The sequence below is a fragment of the Cebus imitator genome, unplaced genomic scaffold (assembly GCF_001604975.1).
Source record: "Cebus imitator isolate Cc_AM_T3 unplaced genomic scaffold, Cebus_imitator-1.0 Scaffold303, whole genome shotgun sequence".
Classification (NCBI taxonomy): domain Eukaryota; kingdom Metazoa; phylum Chordata; class Mammalia; order Primates; family Cebidae; genus Cebus; species Cebus imitator.
The window spans coordinates 2,627,929-2,638,328 of NW_016107618.1; the positions used below are offsets into that span (position 1 = coordinate 2,627,929).

The 10,400-nt window shown below is 34.4% G+C and overlaps 1 non-coding gene across 1 annotated transcript; it reads left to right on the forward strand.

Moving 5' to 3' along the window:
- Positions 1 to 9,419: 9,419 nt before the first annotated feature.
- Positions 9,420 to 9,523, forward strand: LOC119467553. The gene has a single exon (XR_005196090.1). It is a non-coding gene; the product is annotated as a small nucleolar RNA U13 (small nucleolar RNA).
- Positions 9,524 to 10,400: the final 877 nt, after the last annotated feature.

Genomic DNA, 10,400 nt, shown 5'->3' on the forward strand with positions numbered 1-10,400 from the left:
TAGAGGTCAAAGACCATCTACAACTTAGGAGCAAGACGCATATGATGGCAAATCAGCTGTGGATGATTTCTCTTTTATTGGTTACTCTGCCTTCTCTGAATTCCACACCTCAGGTTTATACATTATTGGAGAAGACATCAGGACAAATGAACCACAGGCAATAATCTATAAATTAGCCAGCTGTGAAGTCTGAAAATAATATCCAACAAATATGCATGAAAATGGAAAATAAGTAAGGGAAACAATCAGATCCTCACAGTGGAGGTTTGTGTTTTGTGTTTGGAATATGTGAAAATAATCTTTAATAGGAAGAGACCAGGGAGAAGGGAATCAAAATACATGTGCAGTTTAACAGTAACGGAGAAGTTATTCTTGTACCCTGAAAGATGTTTGAATTCTTCGTGAGACCTGTTGAAATGCTCTCCTGGTTTCTTATACTTTTTTATTTGACAATAAATAATATTTCGCTTAGAATACTATTTTTTCACCTGTGCTAGCCAGAATTACCTGGCCACTTTTACCTTCATTTTGGAAGAACCAGATAATATGAATAAACAAACCAAATGATGTAGAAAAGCAAAAATGATCCTATCTTCTGAGAACAGAAACCAGATCTAAAGTTTTTATAAAATTTAATAACCAAAATGAGCCAATTGTAATACCCTCCTGTCTTGGTAAAATAGTTACAACAAAGATTGTCTGGCTGTTTTATTAATTTTGAAAACTATAAAATAATTTTATAGAATGTTATTTATTAATTTCCTCTTAACTAGAAACTGGATATCATAAATTAGGTTTAAAATATTTGCACATGTCCTCTTCAAGGATTTGATCATTTAAGATCAAAGCCAAGAGTAAGTCTGAAACTTTGAAAAGAATGCAATTAATTTTTCACAGCTGTTTGCTATTTCACACCTGCAAAAACAATACTATTTCAGTAAAAATATTTTTAAAGTAAAGGGTTTAACTTGTGATTGAGGGCATGTGTTGGGAAGGCTAAGCAACTTGTTAGCCAGTGAAACGAATCTCTCCCTTTCTTGGATCATGAAGGGTCTCTACAGATGTTTAGGAATTTCTATATCATGATGTTTTGTTTGCTTTCTCTAATCAAGGTTGCGTAAGAAGCAAATAATTCCTTGGATAGAATTACCGATAACACTTTGGTAAAATGACACAATTTTAGCAAATGATTAAGACATACATTCAATTAGGCAACTAAATAATGTGGTGTTTCTGTCTACTTTGCTTTCTTAGTAAAGTTAATATCACTCTCCATCGAGTGTGATGGCTCATCCCTGTAATCCCAGCACTTTGGGAGGCTGAGGTGGGTAAATCACCTGAGGTCAGGAGTTTGAGACCAGCCTAGCCAACATGGTGAAACCCCGTCTCTACTCAAAATAAAAAATTAGCCAGGCCTGGTCATGGGTGCCTGTAATCCCAGCTAATGAGGAGGCTGAGACAGGAGAATTGCTTGAACCTGGGAGGCAGAGGTTGCAGTGAGCAGAGATCCAGTCATTGCGCTCCAGCCTGGGTGACAAGTGTGAAATTCTGTCTCAAAAACAAGATTAATGTCACTTTCTACTTGCATGTATCTTTGGAGTCAGATTTCAGATTTGGTTCCTGATATTCTTTATTTGTTTTATCCTTGTTTACTCCACATTCTGTTGCCTTGTTCTACATGATTGCACCTTGATTTTTGTTTCAGTCTTTGTGTTGGTTGCATGAATATCTCCTTTCATTTTTATCCTGCTTCTTATTGAGAAAGAGTTATGTTACTCTTTATTTCAGAAACAAGCAAATATGCAACAAACAGGCAAATCATCAAACAAATAAAAATCCCAGACAAATCTATGATAGTTATTGTTTCTGCTAGGCTTTTATACTCTCTCACTTTTTGTATCTATTGATGATTTGCCAGCATCAAAGGGAAGCCAAATTCAAAAGTGGTTGAAGTCCCTCACTTTACAAAGACTGTATTGATTGCTTTTGTAATGGCTAATTCAAAGTTGGAAGGAAATTTTTAATGGTGCACTGATATTTTATTAAGGAAAAGAGAGCTTCTCGGGGTAGTTCCCATTGCAAGATTGATCCCTAATATTCATTCCTCATTTGCCATATTTATTTTGAATCTCTTACTTGGTCAGGGAATAACTGTTGGATTAAGCAGTTAAAAGTAAAAGTGAAAGACCAGGGACTGGTGAGGCGCTTGCGACAAAAATCTAGTCCCAGAAGAGAAACTCGAGATTGTCTTTGAAAAAACTGTGGCCAATCTCCAAAATTTGGGAGTGTGTTTTGTTGCTTTTTGTGTGTGCTGAATCCAGCAGAAAGTGCAGTTATAGTCAATACAAGTACATATGTAGATACAGGATCGCTTTGATGGTTTGCACACAGACAACCTTCTGCCACACAAATTTGGCTTATGCATAAAATATGTAATGTATTCTCTGCCATCCACTCAGCAAACCTCTACTGAAGTTTTTCCTTTTGGACCTTTATTTCATCTATAAGGAAATTGGTTCTTGTGGCAGTCTCCTCTCTTTCACTGATTTGCTGTGATACCATAGCATGTTTTCCATGGGAGAAATTCTTTGTTAGAAACCTGAGCTGAACTATGCTTATGACATATGCTTTCATATTGAAGAGATACTTCCCACCTGCAAGCTTCTCCTATATGTGCGGCAAGCAGGATTATCCACAAATAATGGGATGTTAGAATGGCTCTTTCCTGTAATCCCAGCACTTTGGGAAGCCGAGGTGGGTGGATCACAAGGTGAGGAGTTCAAGACCAGCCTGGCCAACATGGTGAAACTCTATCTCTACTAAAAATACAAAAAATTATCTGGGCATGGTGTGTGCCTATAATCCTAACTACTCAGGAGGCTGAGGCAGGAGAATTGTTTGAACCTGGGGGGCAGAAGTTGCAGTGAGCTGAGATCGTGCCACTGTACTCCAACCTGGGCAACAGAGCAAGACTCTCTCAGGAAAAAAAAAAAAAAAAGTCTCTTTCCTTTCTCAAGTTCAACTGTTACAACAGCAGATATTAGAACTAGCTGCAAGAAAAATAATTGCTATGTAGAGTTAAGAAGAAATGGTCTAAGAAACTTTAGCTAGCTTAGGGTTCTGTAAGAGGAGCGGCTGGAATATGGAGGGGATTTATTGGCAGAGAGGAGTCTCAGAGTGACATGGAAATGGTGCTCCTTTCTCACCCCAGTCTGATGAGGCAATAGGCAATGGAACTGCTTGGAAAGTTTGACCTGCTTGCTTCAGTTGGGAAAGACGAAAACTTTGTGCTTGATAAAAGTTAGGTGGCTGAAGCAGAATGTAAACCAGAGAATGATTCAATTCACAAAATTTCTACGGCTGGCTTTAGTAGCAGAAGCAGGGAGTGTGGTCACACCTTAGAGTCCATCTCTATTAGGTTATCTAGGTAACAAACCAGTAAGTGTTTTACATGGGCCAGATTTGAAAGGAGAAAAAGCAAAAGAGAGAAGAAAGAGAAAGAACTGGTGAGGGATTTGGGGTTGTCTTGGCTTTTATTTCCTAGGACTACAGAGGTATGAGGAGTCCTCTCTTGAAAGATTCTGCATATAAATTGCTGAACACACAGAAGGTATAGAAGGATTTGTAAATGACCAGCAGGATAGGATTGCAACTTTCCTAGTCAGGAGAGTTTGGGAAAGAATTGTCCAATAGGCTCCACCCAGGAGAAAGTGTAGCTTTATTCATCTGCCTAGCACAGAAATTGGCTAAAGTATTCACATAAGCAAGAACTGTCTTAAATTTATTGCATCTTCTTCCCTGACTTGGAGTTGATAGTCAACAAAATGACAACAAAGAAATCATTGAAGAAAGAGTGAAAGAGGAAAGTATTATAAAGAATGGTCATTTTCTCCTTCTAGGGGGAACAAACTTGAAAAGGTCCCCTTTTCCAAGAGGAAAAAATTTAACTGTAAGTCAAATTCTGACTTTTAACTTATATTTGGCATTGTTAAATCTAATTTCACAATTGAAATTGTGTGAAATGTAAATTATCATAGAACTTGTTATCCCTAAGGATAAAGGAAAAGCCATAGGTATGCCAAAATTTTTATCTAGGGACAGATACAAATTATTCACATTGCAAAAATCATTAATGAGTTGGAATGAGGGTGCTAGGAACACACAGGTAAAACTGTGTTTTGTTTGCTTTGCTAGTTATATGTGTTCTTGGCTTAATTTTGCTTTGCTGGAATTTTTTTAACCTTTTTAGTTTTAGGGTTATTAAAATATATATTCAGTTAGAAAAGCTAGGTGAATATTTTACAAAGTTTATTGGTTCCTAAAATTTACTCTTACATTATTACTTTAGGTGATTTAGAAGTTCTCTATTGCTACTATGACTCTCTGGTTTTCCAATTTTGTGTTTTGCATTTTGTACCTTATAGAGCTATAGATGTTACATATGCTGTCACCATCCTGACTCATTTGACATTCAAAATAATCCTGTGTAGCTGCAAGACAAACATCATTTAGTCTATTTTAGAAAAGAAGCAGAATGACATTTACAGAAGCAAAATAATTGCTGAAATTTATACTGTTAATAAATATCAGTGCCAAGATTACATCTCAGTCTTCTGATTATAGTTTCACTATTGCAGAATCTATATTTCAGTATTTGTATGTGATAACATTCCATAACAGATAGCACTTTCTGAGGATTTATTATGAAACAGACACTTTAGTAACTGCTATTTATGATCTTTCTTCCTTTTAGTAACAGTTGTATGAAGTAGGGATAACTGCATCCATTTTATAGATGAGAAAACTGAGACTTTGATAGACATAGGGATTTAACCAAGATCATACACTAAACGGTGATTAGCACTAATAAAACTTAAACAAAGGCAACATAACAATACCTGAATAATTCACTACTGCACTTCCCATATTTTGTAAAATGAATACATCTTAGTAAGTATATATGTATCAGTTTGTTCTCATGCTGTTAATGAAGACATACCTGAGACTGGGTGGTTTTTAAAGAAAAGAGGCTTAGTTGACTCGCAGTTCTGCATGACTGGAGAGTCCTCAGAAAACCTGCAATCATAACAGAAGGCACCTCTTCACAGAGCGTCAGGAGAGAGAATGAGTGCTGAATGAAGGGGGTAGTGCCTTATAAAACCATCAGATCTCATAAGAACACACTCACTGTCATTACCCAATGATCAGACATCTGTATAGCTATACAATTAAGATTTAAAAAGAGCTATAGGAAAATGGCAATAGAAAATTATAAGACGATAATAGATAAATTAATTTTAACTGGGATTCTATGGTTTTATCTAGAATCATAGCCAATACAATTTTCAAGCAAACAGTGAAAGATCATACCAGGTACTGGGATGAATGAGCTTTCTTCTATGAACAAAAAAGATACAAAGATTTATTTAGGTTTGTTATATGAAAAGTGATCTACTTTTAATATGCCAATATAGAGGTCATGTGGAAAATGAACTAGAGAAAAGAATGACAAGATGTAGAAAGACAATGCAGAAAGTATACAGTTAATTCAGGATATGATTGGGCAAAAACTAAAGTAATTACATTAGGTGTGGAAAAGAGAAAAATAACAGAAGTTTCCCATGGATCTAGCCATATTCCTTTATTCTTCTTCTGTATATGCAACTTGATTATTTCACAAATCCCACTGAGGCACTTTCTTCCATGAATGTTGATGACCCTGAAAATGATGTATCTATTCTAAGCCTTATTTCAACTCCAGACCCAACTGTATGTTGGGGAGCTCTACTGAAGAAAACACTCTAGATGTCAAAAATTTATGTTTCTCACCAAATCTTATCTCTCCTCTTTCATTTGCATTTCTATCCTCCTTACTGAAATACAATGAACTTTTCTCTGTATAATCATCTACTTAACCATTAAAAAACTAAGTACCACAAATAACTACTTTTCATCTTCACATTTTTAAAAACAATCGTTAATGTTAATATTTAGGAAAGATTCATAGAGGAAAAAAATAAAGAGTAATCTTCAAGTCAACTCCTTAGCAAATATAAGCAATCATAAATTTGACTAACTAATCTGGTACAAAATATTTTACACCTTTTTTTACAACTGAGGTTTTTTTTGGCAAAATATGCTGCTAGAATTTCTAGCCACTAATAGATAGTGATGCAATATTGATAAGCAAGAGAAAAAAGATGACAGTAAAGATGAAAGGAATAATTATTAGTGTACAAGAGAAGAGATTAACAAATGTTCCTCTTTTGCCCACTGCACATCTATCACTATTGATTTTTTGTTTTAGGGGCACACATACATTAATTTGATTTATAAATGATGTTCAATATTACCAAGAACACAGATTTCATTAGGATATGCCCTCTATAAAAGTATCTAAGAAGGTATATAGGAAATTATTTTTACCCGTTAATCTCTGATTTCTTCAACCTAAATATAGAATGTGGTCTGACAGTCAAAATATATTACAAAAAAATCACACCTTTGTTATTATGAGCTGTAAACAAAGAAACTTAGATCAGCTCTGGACCAAGCGGACGTAATCGACATCTACAGAACTCTCCATCAAAATTCAAAAGAATATACATTTTCTCAGTATCACATAGCACTTACTCTAATATCAACCACACAATTGGAAATAAAACACCTTTCAGCAAATGCAAAGAACGGAAATCATAACAATCTCTCAGACTACAGTGCAATCAAATTAGAACTCAGGATTAAAAACTCATACAAAACCACAGAGCTACATGGAAACTGAATAAACTGCTCCTGAATGACTACTGAGTAAATAACAAATTAAGACAGAAATAAATAAGTTCTTTGAAACCAATGAGAACAAAGACACAGTGTACCAGAATCTCTGGAACACAGCTAAAGCAGTGTTTAGAGGGAAGTTTATAGCACTAAATGCCCTCCTCAGAAAGTGGGAAAGACCTAAAATCAACACCCTTACATCAGAATTAAAAGAACCAGAGAAGCAAGAGCAAACAAATTCAAAACCTAGCAGAAGACAAGAAATAACTAAAAAAAAAAAAGAACTAAAAAAAATACAAAAAAAAAAAAAAAAAAAAAATCAGTGAATCCAGGAGGTGGTTTTTGAAAAGATTAATAAATAAGATAGATCAGTAGCCAGACTAATAAAGAAAAGAGAGAAGAATCAAATAGACACAATAAAAAATGATAAAGGAGAGATCACCACTGATCCCACAGATATACAAACCACCATCAGAGAATGCTATAAACACCTCTATGCAAATAAACCAGAAATTATTGAAAAAATTGATAAATTCCTGGACACATACACCTCCCAAGACCAAGCCAGAAAGAAGTAAAATTCCTGAATAGACCAATAACAAGTTCTGAACTTCAGACAGTAATTAATATCCTGCCAACCAAACAAAAGCCCTGGGCCAGATGGATTCACAGCCAAATTCTACCAGAGGTACATGGAGGAGCTGGTACCATTTCTTCTGAAACTATTCCAAACAATAGAAAAAACAGAGCTCCTCCCTAACTCATTTTATGAGGGCAGTATCTTCCTGATACCAAAACCCAGCAGAGACACAACAGAAAAAGAAAATTTCCGGCCAATATCCCTGAAGAACATTGATGTGAAAATCCTCAATAAAATACTAGCAAACCAAATCTAGTAGCACTTTAAAAAGCTTATTCACCACAATCAAGATAGCTTAATCCCTTGGATGCAAGGCTGATTTAACTCATGCAAATCAGTAAACATAATCCATCACATAAATGGAAGCAATGACAAAAACCACATGATTATCAATGGTTGCAGAAAAAGCCTTCAATAAAATTCAACACCTCTTCATGCTAAAAAGCACTCAATGAACTAGGTATTGATAGAACATATCTAAAAAATAGTAAGAGCTAGTTATGACAAACTCATAGCCAATATTATACTGAATGGGCAAAAGCTAGAAGCATTCCCTTTGAAAACCGGCACAAGGAAAGGATGCCCTCTCTCACCACTCCCATTCTACATAGTATTGGAAGTTCTGGCCAGGCCAATCAAGCAAGGGAAAAAAATAAAGGGTATTGAAATGGAAAGAGAGAAAGTCAAATTATCTATTTGCAGAATACGTGATTGTATATCTAGAAAATCCCACCGTCTCAGCACCAAAACTCCTTAAGCTGATAAGCAACTACAGCAAAGTCTCAGGATACAAAATCAATGTGCAAAAAACACAAGCGTTCCTATACACCAATAATAGACAAACAGAGAGCCAAATCATGAGAAAACTCCCATTCACAATTGCTGCAAGACAAAATACATAGGAATACAACTTACAAGAGATGTGAAGGACCTCTTCAAGGAGAACTACAAATCATTGCTCAAGGAAATAGGATTCAAACAAATGGCCATGGGGAGGAAGAATCAATATTGTGAAAATAGCCATACTGCCCAAAGTAATTTATACATTCAATGCTATTCCCATCAAGCTACCTTTGACTTTCTTGACAGAATTAGAAAAAAAACTGCTTTAAATTTCATATTGAACCAAGAAAGAACTTGTATAGCCAAGATAATTATTAGCAAAAAGAACAAAGCTGGAGGCATCACAGGAAGCATCACACTACCTGACTTCTAATTATACTACAAGACTACAGTAGCCAAAACAGTATGGTACTGGTACAAAAACATATATAGAGACCAATGGAACAGAACAGAGGCCTTGGAAATAACACCACACATCTACAACCATCTGATCTTTGACAAACCTGACAAAAACAACCAATGGGGAAAGAATTCCGTTTAATAAATAGTGTTGGGAAAACTGGCTAGCCATATGCAGAAAGTGAAACTGGACTCCTCCTTATACTTTATACAAAAATTAACTCAAGATGAATTAAAGACCTAACACCATAAAAACCCTTGGAGAAAACCTAGGCAATACCATTGAGGACATAGGCATTGGGAAAAACTTCATGACTAACACACAAAAAGGAATGGCAACAAAAGCTAAAATTGAAAAATGGGATCTAATTAAACTAAAGATCTGTGCAGCAAAAGAACCTATCATCAGAGTGAACAGGTAACCTACAGATGAGAGAACATTTTTTCCAATCTATCCATTTGACAAAGGGCTAATATCCAGAATCGACAAAGAACTTCAACAAATTTACAAGAAAAAAACAACCCCATAGGCAGAGGATATGTAACAAACCTGCACATTCCACACATGTATCATAGAACTTAAAGTATAAAAAATTTTTAAAATGTCCTAAAAGATATAAAAAAGAAACAAAGTGACTGTATTCGAAGTGTTCAAATATATCTCTCATCAAAAAATGTAAAGTAAGTTAAAAACTGGAATATTATCTTTATGTAATGTTTGAAAGGAATTATTCTAAAGCATTCAAAATAATCTCTCCTGATGCTTTTGTAGTTCAAGAATGTGATGACTGGGTGATCACACACATGTGTGAGATGTGCCACACTTGAACCTTGTTACAGCATTGGCACATTATCCGTTTGCCATGAAATAAAAAGAAGAAAAATAATCTCTCCTAAAATTTCTAAAGAGAAAAACAAATTATAATCATTAAATGTCAACTTTTTTCAGATTCATCATCTGCTCTGAAAATATCAAAATTTTAAGTCAAAACAACTAAACAAAAATGTTTTGAAAGCTTAGTCACATCTATTTAAATATTTTAGTAAAAAGAAAACCATTTTCAATAATCACAGAAAAGAAGAATGGAATTTAATTGATCACAATTTTTTTTCCCTAGAATATATTTGACATCACATATTCGTTCAAATAAAATCACACTCACATCTTAATTTGTTTACTTGTATAAAAATATGCCAGGAAATAGGCTGACAAAATATTCATTATTATATTTTATACTAACAAGCACTAGGGAGCCATAAGATATGACTTTTATTATTTATGACATCAGTTGTCCTTACCTGATAGTATCTGAAAACATACACATTTGTGATTCAAATTATAAAAATATAGTTAAAGATAAAGGAAAAATGGATGGAAGAAAACAGGATGAAAAAGCCATTTGATAGTTAATAAGATTAAAACATTTATTTCTGTTGTACATAGGTATTTATTTATTTAAGAATAAAACATGTATCTACCTGAACAAGCAGTACACAAGGACAGAAAATAAAATATAGCATTTGCCATTTTACTGCTCTTTTCATTATTAAAAATATAGGATCTTATAAATTTCATATGCAGTTGCATTTTTAGACTTTTATAATATCTGCAATGTTTTTTAAATTTTGTTAAAGGGAATGAAGAGTTCTATACACAATAGTCTAGGTCATTTAATCACAAACTATATTTCATTCTGACTATGCAATGCCAGAATTATTCCATTGTTTGGGAAGTTTGTGC